Consider the following 21,922-nt stretch of genomic DNA (forward strand, 5'->3'; position numbering starts at 1 on the left):
AATCATTTAACACCCGTATAAAAACATCAATTCCAAACCCATCTCAAATAGACAAATAATATATAACACATAGCACGTATTTCATAGCTAATACTTTATATTTATGTGTTAGAAGAAAGTAACTATACACTCACACGAAACATATACTTAATACATTCAAACAATACTTGTATTAATATCGTGTTTATGAAAGGGACTATACACTCACATGATTAGACGATGCTTGGACATCACTACGACTTGTAAAAGTAGTATTCTTTGGTAGATCTAGAAGATCTTCACAAAAATCGGTTTCTCGCAGGTAGAGATTCGGGTCGGGAATTTCACTTCTCGAGATCTTCGGGCTTCGGGACTTGCTTCGGGGCTCGGGAATGATACCGGGGCTTCGAGGGGTTAAAATAGGGCTTAGAGAGAGTATCGGGAGTGGGAGAGATGAGAAGGAGCAACCAAAATCGGCTGACCCTCGATTTCTATTTATAGGGTGAATTTTCTAAGTTCACCTCGTGAGTTTCTAATATTCACCTCGTGAACTTGCTCACCTCATGAGTTTCTAATATTCACCTCGTGAGCTCGATACATCATTGCGTTCATCATGGCCACTTGCCCTGGAAGACGTGTAACATCCAAAAAATTTCAACCAATTTAAACTTTTCAAAAACAACCCATTTTTAGTAATTCATTACAAAAAGGTTTTCAATTCATTTATTATCAGAGTATTTCCCAGAACCACATTATAAGTACATAAAACATGAGGAGCGGTACGATCACGCCTTCGCCTTGCCACGATCTCCTGAAGTACCTGAAACAGTACACTAAAAACTGTAAGCCCGAAAGCTTAGTGAGTCACCCCCAAAATACCAACCACATATACCATAATCATAACATATCATATCATAAACAGAACAACCATGCACTTCGGGCCTACTGCGTGACTGGTTCGCCGCACCAGGCCTTCAGTGCACCTGGTCCACCCTCCGAGTCTAGCCATATACATCGAGTCTGCAATGTGGCTGGTCCACCCACACCGGGCCTTCCACTCACGGTCCATTCTCTGAGTCTACAGTATGACTGGTCCGCCTGCACCGGGCCTTCAGTCGGTCTGGTCCACTCCCTGAGCCTTGGCATGTCTGGTCTTCCCTTGTGGGGCATACAACCTATCCGGACCGCTCGTTGGGCCTCCGGGATATCCGGTCCGCCCTGGGTATGTTGTCCTACAACACAAAGCATGACCCGCCTCAACCCAACCCCAGTCCAACAACCATGTGCACATAAACATATAATCATATAGCAATTCACAACTAATCAACCGATCTAGCAGATCATATAACATAGCAACATCCTAACCAGGATACCGACCTAACCGGTCACTAACATAGCATCATCCTATATACCAAGATACTGACGTTAACCAGGTTTCTAACATATACCATCCTAACTACCAGGATACAGACATACCAAAGCAATAGCATAACAAACAACTACCCGGATTCCCATCCGATAAAGGGCCGGCCTTGGTGCCTTAGACCCTGTCGATATAGTGAGGATAACTCACCTTGCAAAGCCGATCTGAAGAGATAAGATCACGCTGCTCCAACCTCCAACACGAACTCCAATACTGATCAATACCAAATGACTAAACTCAATAAATGCCAATAATTACCAAAATACACTTGGAAGTCAACTGGTCAACTCTTGGTGAAAGTCAAAGTCCTCAGTCAAAGTCAACCTTCCTATGTGACCCTTACTCGCCGAGTCGCCCCGTCAACTCGCTGAGTCCCTATACTCAGAAACTCCCATGTCGTGACTCAACTCACTGAGTCGCCCCAAGACTCGCCGAGTCCAACAACTCTGAGTCCCTTCTCACTCAACTCACTGAGTCATCCCTCGACCCGTCGATTCACGACTCAACCAGAAACGGTGAGGTTCCATGATTAGACTCTCCGAGTCCAAGGCAATATTCAACAGACTCGCCGAGTTTTTCTTCCAACTCGTTGAGTTCAAGCCTAACTTCATGCAACTCGTTGAGTACACCCATGTGACTCGCCGAGTATCACTAGTTCTCATTCCATACAGAGGCTTTCCAAGCCATGCAGGGGCTCCAATCCTTATATTTGCCCTTCTACATTCCATTCCTCACGTAAAGTGGCAAACTTTACGTGAACTCTAAGAGCTATGAGCCCAAAACGCTCTAGGGTTAGACTTTTAGGACAAAGGGCTTCACTAACAACTCAAGGACTGATGCTTTATGACATTCTAGGCCATCATGAGTCTAGATCTGGAGTAGCAACCCCGGATCCAACTCCAAATCCGAGATAGGTCTCCAAACAAGTTAAGGAACTCCCAAAACAACCACCAATGATGAAACACAAAGGAATTAGTTTAAGATAAGGGCTCCTTACCTCAGAGATATGTATAAATCTGTTGTAGATCCCAGATCTTTACAATCCCCTTGAAGCTAGCTTCCAATTCTCATGCTCCTTTCACAATTTCCTCTTCTAAGCCCCAATCTTCTCAACAATGAAGCCTCACACGAAATTAGGGTTTTTTGGAACTAAAAGGGAAGGTAAAGAGGGTGAGGGTGGCTATAATGTGCTTTATATATGACACAAAACCCGGATTAGGGTTTTTCTCCCTTCAGCACCAACTCACCGAGTCCAGCTGCTGACTCGCCGAGTTGGTCACTTAACATGCATCCAGAATTGCGACCCGACTCGCCGAGTCTATCCATCGACTCGCTGAGTTGACCTTCCATACTTACACTTAGAACCCTGAACTTGTACTTCTGAAATCAGGGTTTACAATTCTCCCCCACTTAAATTAGGCTTCGTCCTCAAAGCCTGCTGTGGCACACCATCCAGATAACCCTCCCACAATGCAACTTCTGATCTTGAACCGACCCAGATTCTTCCAACCACTACTACCGAAACCCTAAAAACCCAACTCTTCCTTTGCAGTATCCTGACCACTGCCTCAAGCCGGCTATCGATTTCTTTCTCTGATAACAACATTTATCAACCACTGATCACCCGATGATATTTCTATCATTCCTAATCCCAACAATCACCTGACTCTTACAAAGCTAGATATCACCTCGAACCATCGGGTCTTGACCCAATATTATCCTGTTATCTCTCGTCCATCTGACGCCACTTCTCTCAACTAACACTGATGGACTCTCATCCCGTTTCCTCCCTGAATCCAACTCTTCTCTTTCCGTGCTGACATGATGACTCATCCTTCAGCTCCTGAACTACTCCCACTCATACTTCCTATCGCGGTCTCTTGGTCCTTGACGTCCGATCGTAGTACCCTCATACGGTCCTCAGTACTGGTCTAGACTACTCACGAGTCTGTTAACCTGCTGTCTCACCATCCTTTGTCCCAATCACAAATTTGGGGCCACTATCCCCCTCCTCTTCCAAGGAGACTAAAAACATGCATGTACGTCATTCAACATTCCCATAACTTCAACAGGCATCCAACCCGTGCGTACTTCCATATATCTGGTACAACCCCAGTACTTACTACCAATAGCTGAAGCACTGATGATAATCCATTTGCTCCACCTCCTCCTCTTTCGGAGTACCCACGCTCCTTCCGGAGCTACATGGCTTTCCTTTCCAGGAAATCCACTCAACAACCCTTACCGCACCTGTACATGCCACTAAGCTAAACTTTACTCAACACTATCCATGTAGAGCAAATGCTATTCTCAAACTTCCATATACTCTGAATCTGCTTGCAAGACTCTCAGGTTCATGCACTGCTTTCCACTAACATGATCAATACTTGGGGCCAAACCATATCAATTATCATCCCCTCGCGATGCATTTCCTTATTCTCCTCGTACCAATTCCCTAACACATACCGAGTCTTCAGCATGACTGGGACGCCTTACCAGGCCTTGAGCATATTTGGACCACTCTTGGAACCTTCAGCATGTCTGGACCGCCCTCCTGGGCCTTCAGCCTATCTGGATCGTTCTCAGAATCTTCAGCATGTCTGGACCGCCTCCCTGGGCCTTCAGCCTGTCTGGACTGCTCAAAATTGTCTTACGTCACACTGAACCATCCTTCTTGGGAATCTCTCCCGTATATACTGTCCTACCCCTCTTGGGTTCCGAACTGTAACTCTATTCCAACTACTCAGATTCCGGCCTAATCCTAGGCCCTACCTTGGTCTGTATCCCTCCCCACTCGTCTGTCACTAACTCATACCAGCCCACGCTTTTGGCTGACTAAAAAATTGCTGAAACCCAAACAACTAATTGACCTCTCATGCTGTTGATCTTCCTAAGAATTTTCCAATTCTCCCCACTTAGAGCACTAACTACCAACCATCGGTGACCCAATCGACATTACTTAAACAATCCTACTCAACAAATTCTGTTATACTTGAACTGATTTCCTTTAGAACGAGCAATCTTCCCGAAGTCTCAAATGAACACTTCTTGCACTACAGTTGCTAATCCTAGTAACGAGTCCCTGCATCCTATCTTCTGATCACCTATCCTCTTGGATGCTAACAGTCTACAACCCCTAACTACCAGAACCCTCAATAATACCATAAATCCGAAAGAATGAATGAATACAATACCATGATTCATGCAAACGAGACTAGCGGAGATACCATATTTTATAATAACCACAAGGTAACAAGATATCAAGAAGGAAACATACCCGAGCTGTATCCGGCTCTATCCTGACCTCCTCTGCTATAAGTTGAAAAGCACGTCCCTGAGCCCTCGGGGGCTCTACTCCACCCTGACCTCCACCCGTAATCCTCAGAGTGGCTGGTGGTGGAGCCTGCACCGGTCCTGCAGTAAGTTGTGGACAGTTGGCCCTCATGTGACCAACCTGATGGCACTGATAACAAATCCTCATATCCTGAACTGGGGCTGACTGACAACAATCCCTCGCTTAATGCCTCTCTCTCCTGCACTTGCGGTAGCACCACTGGACCTTCAAACTCTGGTGTGACCCTTCCTGCACTTCCCACAAGCGCGGCTGATCTGATCTCCTAACCTAGAATTAACGGTCTTGGACCGTTTCGGCGTCGGTTGCGACTGTGTCGGGGCCTGCCTCTGCTCTCTCAACTGCAACTCAATCTCCAACTGTAACACCAAATTTTCAAACAATTTTTTTTTTCGATTTTTATAAAAACATACTTCCATCAATATTCATAGAAACAACCATTTTAATTGTTCAACAAAATAGTACAAAATCCCAAGATCAAAATGTCAAGCTCCAAGCGTGTGTGTACGGATCAAGCCGGCGCCTTCCCGCGGTCGTCACTAGTACCTGAAACAAATACCATCAACACTGTAAGCACAAGGCTTAGTGAGTTTCCCAAAATACCACATATAGCACATATTAGCCACTCTAGGCTATAACTCTGTGGGTCCGTGCACCCAAACTCTGTGAACCCTCAGGTTCCAACTCTGATAATCATGCACCACATAAATCACATAGACATCATGCAGTACAACACATAACATATATATAGCACACAAATACTCTATCACATAGCTCTGGTTACCTACTCAAGGTAAAGTATAGTGAGAAGACTCACCTTGCGTGTCTCGGTAAACCGTAACCCTGAAATCGCTAAACACTCGATCTGTCGAGCTGAAGTCCCCCTATAGCACAATACATCTCTAATTAACACTTTCCCAACTAGGGTTGACCACACTATAACAAGACAATCTAGGTCAACGCTGGTCAACGGTCAACTTGACCGGACTCGGCGAGTGCACTATAGCGACTCGGTGAGTCTGAGCGCATACACCAATTTCCCTGGAATCCTCTCTTGACACGTCGAGTATTTCCCCCAACTCGACGAGCTCCACCTGGCACGAGTTGTGGGGCCACCACGACTCAACTCGCCGAGTCTAAAGAACAACTCGGCGAGTCCGGTTTGACTCGGTCCACCTGACCATCCTGACTCCCCCTTGACCCACTGAGTTCACTCATCCCAACTCGGCGAGGCCACTCGCTGAGTGGTCGTGCAATATTCAAGCTACTCGCCGAGTCTGTTCTTCGGACTCGGCGAGTCCGTGCCATGCACTGACTCAATCTTGCTCTAAAGGCCAGATCCAGTCCATTAATCCATAGATCCAGTCCCTCCAAGCTTATTTAGCACGTAAAGTCACGATCTTGATGCACATATAACCTCTACATGACCATAAATGATGTTTTTGACTCAAATACTTCAACACAAGGTCAAGGACTCCATTTCCACCCATAAAGCTTGATGAGTGAGGCCCTCTGGACCTCTATGGATCCAGATCCATGGTCTCAACTCAAAGAGGGAACCAAAGGGGCACCAAATCACCCCATAAATGACCACATTAAGCCCTAAATTGCATCAAACTTCACCAAACAGAAAATGATCCGAAAATAATACCTCTAGGTTGATGATCCAAGCTCCAAATCCACGAAATAGCAACCTCCTTTGCTTCCTCTTGCTTAGGGCCTCCTTCTTCTTGCTAAACAACACACACAAGATCAAGATTGGCTCTCTTTCCTTCACAAAACGCTCAAGAACTCTAGGGACACTCTCTGGGGTTTGGGTGAGCACAAATGACGGCCATAAGGCCCCTTAAATAGGCCTCAAACCCGGAGATTTAGGGTTTCATAACATAGCGCAGACTCGCCGAGTCCATACCCTGGACTCGCCGAGTCCAAGTGCGCACCCTCAATCAATCCCGCGTCCCTACTCGGCGAGTCCGAGCTCCAACTCGCCGAGTCTCTCTCACAATATATAAAAATTCAAACTTACAAGATACCTGGTAAAAATCCGGATGTTACAACTCTCCCCCACTAGAACTGGACTTCGCCCTCGAAGTCCCGCTCTAAAACAGCTCCGGATGCTGCTCCCGCATCATACCCTCCGGCTCCCAGGTCTTCTCTGATCCCTTCTGATGTTGCCACTGAACCAATACCAGAGGTACCTCCTTGTTCCTCAAAATCTTGATCTTCCGATCCCTAATAGCCATGGGTCTCTCCGCATAATTCAGGCTCGCATCAACCTGAATATCCTCTAGTGGAACCACTGCCGACTCATCGGCTATACATTTCCTCAACTGCGATACATGAAAAGTGTTGTGAATCTGTCCCAACTCTGCTGGTAACTCCAGCCGATAGGCTACCCGGCCTACCCTGGCAATCACACGAAACGGGCCAATAAACTGGGGTCCCAATTTGCCCCTCTTCCTGAACCGGATCACTCCTTTCCAAGGAGAAACCTTCAGGAGAACAAAGTCGCCGACCTGAAATTCCAGCTCGGACCGGCGTCTATCTGTGTAACTCTTCTGTCGGCTCTGAGCGGTCAGTAACCTCTGCCTGACCAGCTGTATCTGCTCTGTCGTCTGATTCACGATCTCTGTACTGTCCATTACCCTTTGCCCAACCTCTCCCCAACATATGGGAGTCCGACACCTCCTACCATACAACAGCTCAAAGGGCGGCATACCAATGCTCGAATGATAGCTGTTATTGTAGGAAAACTCCGCCAAAGGAAAATACGAGTCCCAACTACCCCCAAAATCCAATACACAAGCTCGAAGCATGTCCTCGAGTGTCTGTATCGTCCGCTCACTCTGACCGTCGGTCTGGGGGTGGTATGCGGTACTAAAATGCAACTTAGTACCCAACTCCTCATGAAATTTCTTCCAAAAACGGGAAGTAAAGCGCACATCGCGGTCTGAAACAATCAAGATCGGCACCCCATGCCGAGATACAACCTCCCTCATGTAAATCTCCGCCAACTTCTCTGCTGAAGAACTCTCACTGATGGCAAGAAAGTGAGCGCTCTTTGTCAATCTATCCACAATCACCCAAATTGCATCAACTCCCCTGGCAGTCCTCGGCAATTTGGTGATAAAGTCCATAGTGATCTGTTCCCACTTCCACTCAGGAACCTCCAATGGCTGCAACTTGCCATGCGGTCTCTGGTGTTCGGCATTTACCCTTCGACAGGTCAAACACCTCTCGACAAACCATGCTACATCCCTCTTCATACAGGGCCACCAATACTCCTTCCTTAGGTCCAAATACATCTTCGTGGCCCCGGGGTGGATCGAAAATTTCGATCTATGAGCCTCCTCCAACAATGTGGCACGGGTACCGCCCACGAACGGTACCCAGATCCTACCCTGATAAGTCATAAGGCCTCGACTATCCGATATAAACTCAGAAACCAACCCAACAACCCGCTCTCTCTTCTGCATCTCCGGACGCACGGCCTCTGCCTGAGCCCCACGAATGGCGTCCAGAACTGGAGCTATCACGGTCAATCTCAAACATACATCTCGCAGGGGAGTACTCTCCGCCCTGCGACTCAACGCGTCGGCTACCACATTAGCCTTGCCCGGGTGGTACAAGATCTCGCAATCATAATCCTTGACCACGTCTAACCATCTTCTCTGTCGCATATTTAGGTTAGGCTGATCCATCAAGTATTTCAAGCTCTTATGATCCGTGTAAATCGTACAACGAACCCCATACAAGTAGTGCCGCCAAATCTTGAGGGCGAACACCACTGCCCCCAATTCCAAATCATGCGTGGGGTACCTCATCTCGTGAGGCTTCAACTGCCTCGATGCATAAGCTATCACATGACCCTTCTGCATCAATACTGCTCCCAATCCTAGGATCGATGCATCACAGAATACCACGAAATCTTCCATACCTTCCGGAAGGGCTAATACTGGAGCTTCACACAACCTCTGACGAAGCGTCTCAAAGGAGGTCTGCTGCTCGGGACCCCATGCGAATGCCACACCCTTCCGGGTCAATCTGGTGAGTGAAACCGCAATCTTGGAGAAATCCTTAATAAATCTCCGATAATACCCTGCCAACCCGAGGAAACTCCGGATCTCAGAAGGTGACCTCGGCACCTCCCACCTCATCACTGCGTCAACCTTGGCCGGATCGACCAATATCCCCTTCTAGTTAACGAGATGTCCCAGGTTCTGGACCTCCCGTAACCAGAAATCGCACTTGGAAAACTTTGCGTAAAGTTTCTCCGCTCTCAAAACCCCAAGCACCTCCCTCAAATGCTCCTCGTGCTGCTCACTAGATCTTGAATATACCAGAATATCATCAATGAAAACAATCACCGACCGATCCAACATCGGCCGACATACCCTGTTCATGAGGTCCATGAACACAGCCGGGGCATTAGTGAGCCCAAAAGGCATCACCACAAACTCATAATGCCCATAACGCGTCCTGAATGCTGTCTTCTGGACGTCCTCGTCCCGCACTCTCACCTGATGATAGCCCGACTTCAAATCAATCTTGGAGAACCAAGATGCTCCCTGTAGCTGATTGAATAAATCGTCGATCCTCGGCAGCGGGTAACGGTTCTTGACCGTCAGCTTATTCAATTCCCGGTAATCAATACACATGCGATGCGAGCCATCCTTCTTCTTCACAAACAAGATGGGTGCTCCCCACGGCGAGCTACTCGGCCGAATAAACCCCTTCCCCAGCAACTCCTGAAGTTGCAAGGATAACTCCTGCATCTCTGGAGGCGCAAGGCGATACGGCACCTTAAGAATAGGCGCGGCTCCCGGAACCAAATCGATGCAAAACTCCACTTGCCTCACGGGAGGCACACCTGGTAACTCTTCGGGAAATACATCTGGAAACTCCCGCACCACCGGAACTTCCTCCACAGAGCTCGGTCTCTCAGAGATCACTCGCGTATCCATCACATACGCTACATAACCCTTACAGCCCTGCTGTAAACACTGCCTCGCCCTAGCAGCCGAACAAAAGGCTGATCCAGAACGTGTACCCTCGCCGTATACTGAAAGAACTCCCCCACTAGGATCTCGTATAGTCACCAGCTGTTGCTCGCAATCGATAACCGCACCGAATCGGCTCAACCAATCCATGCCCACTATAACACAGACATCACCCATCGCAATCGGAATCAGGTCGATCGGAAACTCAACCCCGAATATCTCCAATACACATCCCCTGAAGACCTCAGTAGCACAAATCACCCTGTCGGCGGCTATGGAAACCCGCAGGGGCCGACTCAATGTCCCCCGACTAACACTGATACGCTGACTAAACGCCAAAGACACAAAAGATCGACTCGCACCCGAGTCGAATAACACTAAAGCAGGTACAGAATTCACAAGGAAGGTACCTATGCATAGCATAATATAAGCATAATATCTCAATACCATAAACAATAATGAAAAGGAAACATACCAGCCACAACGTCGGGTGCAGCGCGGACCTCTTCCGTAGTCAGCTGGAAGGCTCTCCCCCGAGCCCTCGGTGCCTCGGCCTTCACGGGCCGGCTCTCTGCAGCAGCAGCGCTGATGGCGGCGGGAGCAGACCCCTGAGATGCCCCGCGCAGCAGCGGACACTCCGCCTTCCGGTGTCCAGTCTGGTTGCAGTGGAAGCACACTGCAAATCCCTTGGGGCAGTCCTTAGCCATATGCCCCTCCTTGCCACATTTGTAGCAAGACCCTGCCCGACAGGCGCCATCGTGACCCTTGCCGCACTTCCCACAAGTGCGGCCCTTCTAGCTCTCGGGTCTGGGATCAGCGGGCTTGGCCCGCTTGGCTGCCGGCTGGGACTGTGCCGGCCGCCGATCCCTCCCCATAGACTCCGCCTCCTCCCTGGCCTGAGTCTCAAGCTCAATCTCTCTCTTCCGAGCATTTTCCTGAAGCTCGGCAAATGTCCGGTACGAGGAGTTCGCAGCGAACTCCCGAATATCCCGTCTCAAAATGCTCAGGTAACGGCTCATACGTGCCTGCTCGGTGGACACGTGCTCAGGGCAAAACATCGCCCTCTCCTGAAACATCCTCGTAATCGCTGGAACTGACTCGGTACCCTGCTTGTGGGTCAGAAACACCTGTGCCAGACGTTCCCTCTCCACCTGAGGAACATACTCATCTCGGAACATGGAAGTGAACCTCTCCCAGGTCACTGCCGAAAGCTCAGTCGGTGTGAAATGCGCAGTCACAAACTTCCACCAGTCCTTCGCTCCCAAGCGAAGCTGGTTCAGCGCGAACCGAACCTTCAAATGCTCAGGGGGAGCAAGTGAAGAAGCATCCCTCCATATCAGATATCCACCTCATAGCTGCCACCGGGTCCTGTGTACCATCAAACTCTGGTGGCTTGGTGTTGCTGAACTCCCTAAACAACATCGCATCACCTCCCTGGGGTCTTGCCGCAGCAATCGCTGCGGTAGCTGCTGCAACCGCAGCCTCAGAAAGAGCGGCATAGCGCTCGTCAAACGTCTCAATCAAAGCGGTCTTAATGGACCCGAACATCTCTGGTATCTCAGCTCTGATGACCGCATCCACCTCCTCATGAATGATCTGTCGAATGTCCTCATCACTAGATCCGACATCCTCCGGCATGTGTCGTGTCCTCACCATGATCAACCTCTGAAATACAACATGCAATAATTAGAATTCACTCGAACACCCTTACATTCAACAATCCACCCCTCCTTGATTCTTGGCATCCCCAGATTCTTATTTGAACTGCGTATCGTACCGGTGCTTTTAGTAGTACGGGCCCAATACTACTGTCCGCACCGTCTCGGTACACACCCCAAATCGTCCTCTTCGGATCCCAGTCCCCAAGTACTCTATTATACTTAATCTCTCTGAACAGATCTCACACAAAGCCCTAGCTGCTACCTAATTACTCTCAGCGTCTCATAGCAGCTCACCATTCCCTAAGCTAAGGCATCACAAAACAGGCCACTCTAGTCCTATCAGCAATACCTAGCCTACTCTAGCATGCACACACATCACAGTAATAGTTATTACATAACAAAAGATATTTTGGGAATTCACCGTTCGGGCGCTGACTGATCGTACACACGTTTCTTCCTGGAAAACCCTTTACTCTTAGAAAATTTGGTTTTTTTATTTTGAAAATATCCCTTTATTTCCTCAGTTTGAGTTCAAATACCCCCGAAGGTGTACCCGAATCCCTCAAACCAAGGCTCTGATACCAATTTGTAACACCAAATTTTCAAACAATTTTTTTTTTCGATTTTTATAAAAACATACTTCCATCAATATTCATAGAAACAACCATTTTAATTGTTCAACAAAATAGTACAAAATCCCAAGATCAAAATGTCAAGCTCCAAGCGTGTGTGTATGGATCAAGCCGGCGCCTTCCCGCGGTCGTCACTAGTACCTGAAACAAATAACATCAACACTGTAAGCACAAGGCTTAGTGAGTTTCCCAAAATACCACATATAGCACATATTAGCCACTCTAGGCTATAACTCTGTGGGTCCATGCACCCAAACTCTGTGAACCCTCAGGTTCCAACTCTGATAATCATGCACCACATAAATCACATAGACATCATGCAGTACAACACATAACATATATACAGCACACAAATACTCTATCACATAGCTCTGGTTACCTACTCAAGGTAAAGTATAGTGAGAAGACTCACCTCGCGTGTCTCGGTAAACCGTAACCCTGAAATCGCTAAACACTCGATCTGCCGAGCTGAAGTCCCCCTATAGCACAATACATCTCTAGTTAACACTTTCCCAACTAGGGTTGACCACACTATAACAAGACAATCTAGGTCAACGCTGGTCAACGGTCAACTTGACCGGACTCGGCGAGTGCACTATAGCGACTCGGCGAGTCTGAGCGCATACACCAATTTCCCTAGAATCCTCTCTTGACACGTCGAGTATTTCCCCCAACTCGACGAACTCCACCTGGCACGAGTTGTGGGGCCACCACGACTCAACTCGCCGAGTCTAAAGAACAACTCGGCGAGTCCGGTTTGACTCGGTCCACCTGACCATCCTGACTCCCCCTTGACCCACTGAGTTCACTCATCCCAACTCGGCGAGGCCACTCGCTGAGTGGTCGTGCAATATTCAAGCTACTCGCCGAGTCTGTTCTTCGGACTCGGCGAGTCCGTGCCATGCACTGACTCAATCTTGCTCTAAAGGCCAGATCCAGTCCATTAATCCATAGATCCAGTCCCTCCAAGCTTATTTAGCACGTAAAGTCACGATCTTGATGCACATATAACCTCTACATGACCATAAATGATGTTTTTGACTCAAATACTTCAACACAAGGTCAAGGACTCCATTTCCACCCATAAAGCTTGATGAGTGAGGCCCTCTGGACCTCTATGGATCCAGATCCATGGTCTCAACTCAAAGAGGGAACCAAAGGGGCACCAAATCACCCCATAAATGACCACATTAAGCCCTAAATTGCATCAAACTTCACCAAACAGAAAATGGTCCGAAAATAATACCTCTAGGTTGATGATCCAAGCTCCAAATCCACGAAATAGCAACCTCCTTTGCTTCCTCTTGCTTAGGGCCTCCTTCTTCTTGCTAAACAACACACACAAGATCAAGATTGGCTCTCTTTCCTTCACAAAACGCTCAAGAACTCTAGGGACACTCTCTGGGGTTTGGGTGAGCACAAATGACGGCCATAAGGCCCCTTAAATAGGCCTCAAACCCGGAGATTTAGGGTTTCATAACACAGCGCAGACTCGCCGAGTCCATACCCTGGACTCGCAGAGTCCAAGTGCGCACCCTCGATCAATCCCGCGTCCCTACTCGGCGAGTCCGAGCTCCAACTCGCCGAGTCTCTCTCACAATATATAAAAATTCAAACTTACAAGATACCTGGTAAAAATCCGGATGTTACACCAACTCACGCCACCTAGCGGCCTCCTGTAACTCTAACAAGGTATCACATCTCTACGTGGATACAAACTGCCTGATGTCCCTCTTGATCATACTCAGATATCGAGACATATGAGCCTGCTCTGAAGCAAACTCCAGGCAAAACATCACCCTCTCAGTGAACATCCTGGTGATCTCCGTCACCGACTCTGTATCCTGCTTCAGCTCCAGGAACTCCTGAGCCAACCTCTCCCTCTCAACCTGTGGAACATAACGAGTGCTGAACATCTCGCAAAACTAATCCCATGTAACCACAGCCCGCTACGCATCAAAATAAGATCTTGTAGTCAACCTCCACCAATCCTTCGCCCCAAGCCTCAACAGATTCAGAGCACACCTCACCCTCTGATCAGCAGGGCATGAACATGTGAAGAAACATCCCTTAACATCTGACAACCATCGCATAGCAACAATCGGATCCTGAACCCCATCAAAAGTAGGGGGCTTCGTATTATCGAAGTCCCGATACTGAAAACCCCGACTGGCTCCTCCCCCTGCCGTTGCCACAACCACTGCGGCTGCTGCGGTCGTTGTCTCTGCGAGAGCCGCATAACGCTCATCAAAATACTCAACAATAGCGGTCTTGATCAACCCAAATAGTTCCGGCAACTCAGCCCGGAACATCGCAACAACCTCATTATGTAGGATATCCTGAATCCAGGTGTCCAACTCATCCGTACTCATCTGACCAATGACCTCAGGTAATACTGATCCATCTTGATCCTGATCCCGAACCAGAGCCTACCCCGATATGTCTCGTAATCGCCATACTGAAAAAAATACACCATACGATCCTCAACAACCTCGCATAACCACCGAGAACGACTCTCTAATCAACAACCCAGGGGTTGTGACTTCCTTTATACACGTATGGGTCTTGTGCTTTCAGTAGTACGGGACCATACTACCTTCCACACCTACCCATATTTGTCTTAAGTATCACCACAACACCCTAAGCACAACATACAACAAGCACTCAATCCTCACTCCTTAAGGAACACTGAAAATCTCATAAGAAGGAGACCCTAGGCTAGAAGGCATCACAAATCAGGCAACTCTATCATGCAATTCCTGAAGATCCCTAGCCCAACACTAGCATGCTGTTCTAACATATCACATAAACAAATAACTTGTATGGAAATTTGGGGTAACTTACTAGTTCCGACTGCTCGTACCCTCTGCGTCCTCCTTTACTAATTTTGACAACCATTTGAAAATCTCTTTTATAATAAATCTCTCCTTGATTTGAGACTGGATTCACACGAATGTTCCTCCAATTCACTCAAACCAAGGCTCTGATACCAACTTGTAACATCCAAAAAATTTCAACCAATTTAAACTTTTCAAAAACAACCCATTCTCATTAATTCATTACAATAAGGTTTTCAATTCATTTATTATCAGAGTATTTCCCAGAACCACATCATAAGTACATACACTACAAATAAATTTACATTTAGTGGCACAGAAAAAGTGCCACTAAAAACCGAAAAAGTGCCACTAAAAGCCCTTTAGATAATCAGCGGCACAAAAAAAAAGTGCCACTAAAAACGCTGCCACTAAAGACCTTTAGTGGCACTTTCTGGTTGTGTCACTGCAGCCTTATTAGGTTTTAGTGGCACTTTTTTATTATGCCACTAAAGCACATGTAGGTTTTAGTGGCACTATTTTATAACACTATATAACTTCTGAAATAAATAATATTTTCGTAGTTTTAGTGACACTTTTTAACAAAAAAAAATGTTAATAAATTAGGCCTTATTTCATAATAGAAAATAATAATAATTCAATGAAGATAAGAAATGGAAACACAATATTATTACTTAAAATAAAATTTTATTTGTCTAAAAAGAGTCACTCCCTATATCATTTATAATAAGGTTAATATAAATGTACTCAACCATATTCCATTACATTCTACTGTGTTACAAGACCCATATACTATACTCCTATACACCCAAGTGTGGTCACCCCCTAAAGCCTTCATCATGTCCAAGGCGATACTGAATTTGGTAGACACAATGTTATTCAACCTAGATTGTGAGAATCTTTTCCATTTCTCTATGTGAAGCTACAAGAAAGAGAATTAAAGAAAGTCATAATTGTAAAAACATGGAATTTTACCAATACTAAAAATATAATTTTTCAACTAAAAATAATAGATTTTTAGTATGAAAAATAGATTTCAAGCTATAAAATAACCAGACTTCTGGAAATAACAAAATACAGATATTTAGTAAAAACATAATTTCAGTAAAAAAGAATATAAAAAACTTACCAATTCTAGGGCTAATTTTGGAATTGAAGATGATAAAGATGGAAGTGATTGTCTTGATGCAGAAGTAGCACTAGCAAAAGTTGTGGGTTGGAATGATCTTTTTGCAACATGTTGAGCCACTAGAGAACGAATGTAGTTTAGTAATATCTAAAGTGCACCTGAAGCAAAACTTGCAACATGCAAAGGTGATACATTTAAAGTAGTAGATGAACCACTAGATTTTCTTCCTTTTGGGCTAATATCATATTCCATGATTATATTTGAACAAAATCAATCACTTTCTAGTAGGGTCTCCTCACTTGGTTTATATCTGCAAAAAATACAATCAAACAAAATTAAAATTGAAGTAAAGAAGTTTAGAAACACAAATGACATCCTATGATGAATGTAATGATTCTTAACATACATAAATAAATTTTTATAAGAAAGGAAAACTACTACCATAGGGATGTTAGAAATGAGAACGTGAATCAAGGGGTAACATCTAACTAGTGTGACTGACATTTGATAAGCATGATTGTTAAACATATTAAGTTCAGTCAACTAAAACCATTATTAGAAAAATATAGACTATAAATTTATATTAATGTTAACCATCACATTATGAAGCTCCATACCATGGTTACAGATCTATTTGTGTTTATTTGTTTATGATGATAATTGGTGTAAAGATGAACAAAAAAAAGCCAATGCGGCTATGAAGAAAAAAACATTTCGTTGCTAGAGTCTAACACTAGAATACGAATTAACTGGGATTTAAGAGGATCGATCATGCCTTTCATCTTGGAATTTCAATTATACATCTCAAGAAATTATATGCATCCTCCAATATCCAGAATCTCCCTTGTCCTCCTTAGTTCTCGGTACTAGGATGTAGGTTCCATAAATCAGAAGCAATGATGTTTTCAAGTAGCACTGATGATGAATTGATGATTTTAAGGGCGTGATTCTTTAAGTCATGAAGAACAAAGAACACCATAAATCGACTAGCACTCTCAATTAATCAAGAATCAGGGTTTGTTACGGTTTCTTATTGACTCCTCGTGAATACAAGTCAAAGAACAATATGAGACGTATATTTTTATGCCTGATTTCTAAAAGGAAAAAAGGATTTCGTACCTGAGTCAGAGATATGTGGTCAGAAGGCAAAACAAGGAGTATCAGGGGCAACGATGACGAGGTTGCAAACATATTCATGAGCGACTTGGAGTTTGGAGTCTAGTTTATGTGATTGGAGATGAAAATAAGGGTTTAGGAAATTTGTGGGAGACAGTGGGACTTAGAGATTGGGACGTAAACAGAAGGGTAAGGGCAATTAGGGATTTTAAAAGCTAAAGAATGGGGAAATTTTTTAATAATAGGGAATTAAAGTATAGGCGGGGTTTTGTAATTTTCGTCGAAAAACATTTTCCCGCTGCAACAAAATAGAAGGGATTTTGATCAATTTTTTGAGGAAACCTATAGTGGCACAAAGAAAAATGTCACTAAAAGTATGTTATAGTGACACAAATGCAAAGTGCCATTAAAACTTTGTGCCACTAAATGTAATTTTATTTGTAGTGATAAAACATGAGGTGTGGTATGATCACGCCTTTACCTTGCCACGATCTCTTGAAGTACCTGAAACAATACACTGAAAACTGTAAGCCCGAAAGCTTAGTGAGTCACCCCTAAAATACCAACCACATATACCATACTCATAACATATCATATCATAAATACAACAACCATGCACTTCGGGTCTACTGCGTGACTGGTCTGCCGCACCGGGCCTTCAGTCCACCTGGACCACTTCGGGTCTAGCCATATACATCGAGTCTGCAGTGTGGTTGGTCCGCCCACATCGGGCCTTCAACCCACCTGGTTCACTCTCTAAGTCTACAGTATGACTGGTCCGCCCGCACCGGGCCTTCAATCGGCCTGGTCCACTCCCCGAGCCTCGGCACGTCTGGTCCGCCCTCGTGGGGCCTACAGCCTATCCGGACCGCTCGTTGGGCCTCCGGGATATCCGGTCCACCCTGGGTATGTTGTCCTACAGCACAAAGCAGGATCCGCCTCAACCCAACCCGAGTCCAACAACCATGTGCACATAAACATATAATCATATAGCAATTCACAACTAATCAACCGATCTAGCAGATCATATAACATAGCAACATCCTAACCAGGATACCGACCTAACCGGTCACTAACATAGCATCATCCTATATAACAGGACATTGACGTTAACCAGGTCTCTAACATATACCATCCTAACTACCAGGATACAGACATACCAAAGCAATAGCATAACAAACAACTACCCGGATTCCCATCCGATAAAGGGTCGGCCTTGGTGCCTTAGACCCTGTCGATATAGTGAGGATAACTCACCTCGCAAAGCCGATCTGAAGAGATAAGATCACGCTGCTCCAACCTCCGACACGAACTCCACTACTGATCAATACCAAAAGACTGAACTCAATAAATACCAATAATTACCAAAATTCCATTGGAAGTTAATTGGTCAACTCTTGGTAAGTCAAAGTCCTCAGTCAAAGTCAACCTTCCTGTGTGACCCCGACTCGCCGAGTCGCCCCATCGACTCGCCGAGTCCTTATATTCAGAAACTCCCATGTCGCGACTTAACTCGCCGAGTCACCCCAAGACTCGCCGAGTCCAACAACTCTGAGTCCCTTCTCGCTCAACTCACCGAGTCATCCCTCGACCCATCGATTCATGACTTAACCAGAAACGGTGAGGTTCCATGACCAGATTCGCTGAGTCCAAGGCAATCTTTAACAGACTCGTCGAGTTGTTCTTCCAACTCGTCGAGTTCCTGCCAAACTTCATGCAACTCGTCGAGTACACCCATGTGACTCGCCGAGTATCACTAGTTCTCATTCCATACAGAGGCTTTCCAAGCCATGCAGAAGCTCCAATCCTTAGATCTACCCTTCTACAAGCCATTCCTCACGTAAAGTGGTAAACTTTATGTGAACTCCAGGAGCTAGGAGCCCAAAATGCTCTAGAGCTAAACTTTTAGGACAAAGGGCTTCACTAACAACTCAAGGACTGAAGCTTTATGACATTCTAGGCCATCATGAGTCTAGATCTAGAGTAGCAACCCTAGATCCAACTCCAAATCCGAGATAGGTCTCAAAACAAGTTAAGGAACTCCCAAAACAACCACCAAGGATGAACCACAAAGGAATTAACTTAAGATAAGGGATCCTTACCTCAGAGATGTGCACAAATCTGTTGTAGATCCCAAATCTTTACAATCCCCTTGAAGCTAGCTTCCAATTCTCAAGCTCCTTTCACAATTTCCTCTTCTAAGCCCCAATCTTCTTATTAATGAAGCCTCACATGAAATTAGGGTTTTCTGGAACTAAAAGGGAAGGTAAAGAGGCTGAGGGTGGCTATAATGTGCTTTATATTGGCACAAACCCCGGATTAGGGTTTTTCTCCCTTCAGCACCAAGTCGCCGAGTCCACCTGCCGACTCGCCGAGTTGGTCACTTAACATGCGTCCAGAATCGCGACCCGACTCGCCGAGTCTATCCATCGACTCGCCGAGTCAACCTTCCATACTTACACTTAGAACCCTAAACTTGTAATTCTGAACTCGGGGTGTTACAAGATTGTAACTACGTAAAATTTTCAAAACAAATTTTCTTTTCTTAAACATGTTTTCATCCAAGTCAAGTCATAAAAATCCAATGTATCATATCATCATACAAAACATATAAATCACAAGATCATAAAATAAGTCCTCCGCTAGTGTGTACAGATCATGTCGACGCCTTCCCACGGTCCTCACTAGTACCTGAAACACATAACACAACAACTGTAAGCATAAATGTATAGTGAGTTCCCCAATATACTACTTACACACACATACTCCCTTCCAGGCCATGACCTTCCGGTCCATCTGTCTCAGGGGACTTCCGTTCCAACCCGGTAAACCTTCCGGTCTTACCAGTGTCGACCTTCCGGTCCACATCACAATGCCTTCCGACCCATAACATAACTCCTTCCGGCCCATATCAAGCATAGCATATATAGCACATACAAACAATTAACTTAATCACATACAATGCATACTTCTCATAACATATCCGACCTTACGGTCACACATATATACCCTTCTGGGTACAGTATAGTGAGAAGACTCACCTCTGATATCTCGGTAAATCCCTGACTCGGTAGGAATGCGATCTAGCCTCCGCCTAAACACATACGAAAAATATTCCCATAAATATGACTGTACTCTAACCTTCCTTAACATCCTCAGAAGGGTAAAAGACCATTTTACCCCTCTTTTGACTCAAAGGCCTCGCTGCTGACCAAACCCTAAAAGCCAACCAAAGTCAACGGTCAACTTTGACCCGACTCGGCGAGTGCACTTGGGCAACTCGGCGAGTCCACTTGTCTCCACTTAACTCCTTAGTCCCAAATAACACGTCTAGTCCCTCCCTTTACTCGACGAGTCCCCAGGCATGAATCACAGGGCTACCTTGACTCAACTCGTCGAGTCCCAAGAACAACTCGGCGAGTACATGCCATGCAGGATTCTTTTGACCTCCTGAGGTCAGATCTGTTCCTCAATTCCATAGATCTGACCTTTCCAATTAATATAATCACGCAAAGCTCGAAACTTGATGCTTATATACAGACATAATGGGATCAAATGGTGATTTAGTCCCAAAAATGGCAACCTAAGTCCAATCACCCCTCAAGGACCCATAAAGCATACTGGATTGAAGTCTCTGAACCTCTTTGAGTCCAGATCCAAAGCATAGACTCGATAAGGGACCAATTGCTCCACATAAACATCCTCACAAGAGGTTAGAAAACCCTAATCTCTAAGTTCAATACCAAAACTGAAGAAGGTTCGAATGAATACCTCAAGTTGGAATCTCTGGACTCTGAAACCACTTGAATCACACCTCCTTCAGCCTCCTCTTGCTCTTGATCATCTTCTTTTTGCCAAGCCAAGGAAAGAAAGATCAATAAAGGCTTCTCCTTCCTTCCAAACGATATAGATCACTAAGGGTGCTCTCAAGGGACTGGTAGCCGCAATGGGAGGCTATGAGTACCCTTAAATAGGCTCCAACCGCGAAGGATGTAGGGTTTCATTAAACAGCGTGGACTCGCCGAGTCCACTCATGGACTTGTCGAGTCCAATGCGAATCCGGATGAACAATCACGGTGAGTCTACACATCAACTCGCCGAGTTCCTTCTCATAATTCAAAAAAATAAATATTAAATAATATACCTGGGATTCCGGATGTTACAAAGATGTTCATCATCTGTTCACCTCGTGAATTTCTAAAATTCACCTCAGTTTTGGGGTTTCGCACCCCGAACTTCAGAAATTCATAACCTTCGCATACGAACTCCGTTTTCGACGTTCTTTATATCCACGCGTAGGTAAAAACAAGATCTACAACTTTCATTTAGACTTTTTCGGCTAACTTTGACTTTAATTTTAATATATTATTAACATATTATTTTTAGTAGGTCGGGACAGGAAAACTCCGTTTGAAATTCATAACCCCTTCATCTGAACTCCGTTTTCGTCTGTCTTTATATCGTTGGACTACTATTGATGAGATATTTAATTCTCATTTAGAAAGTTTTGGCTAAATATCACTTGACCTCAATCTCGAGTTTCGGGCTGCATACTGTTAATGCTGAAACTTCGAAAAATCATAACTTCCTCATACGAAGTCAGATTTAGACGTTCTTTTTATGCACGCTCTCGGTTTAACGTATTCTACGACTTTCATTTAGATCGCTAAGGCCAAATATCACTCTAACATAAATTCACTATTTATGTCGCCCTGTGTCGTGTCGGTTCTGTCGTGAAACTTTGACAGATCATAATTTCTTCGTTATAACTCGGATTTCGGCGTTCTTTATAT

Source organism: Lactuca saligna, chromosome 1, assembly GCF_052625555.1.
Source record: "Lactuca saligna cultivar CGN05327 chromosome 1, ASM5262555v1, whole genome shotgun sequence".
Classification (NCBI taxonomy): Eukaryota; Viridiplantae; Streptophyta; class Magnoliopsida; order Asterales; family Asteraceae; genus Lactuca; species Lactuca saligna.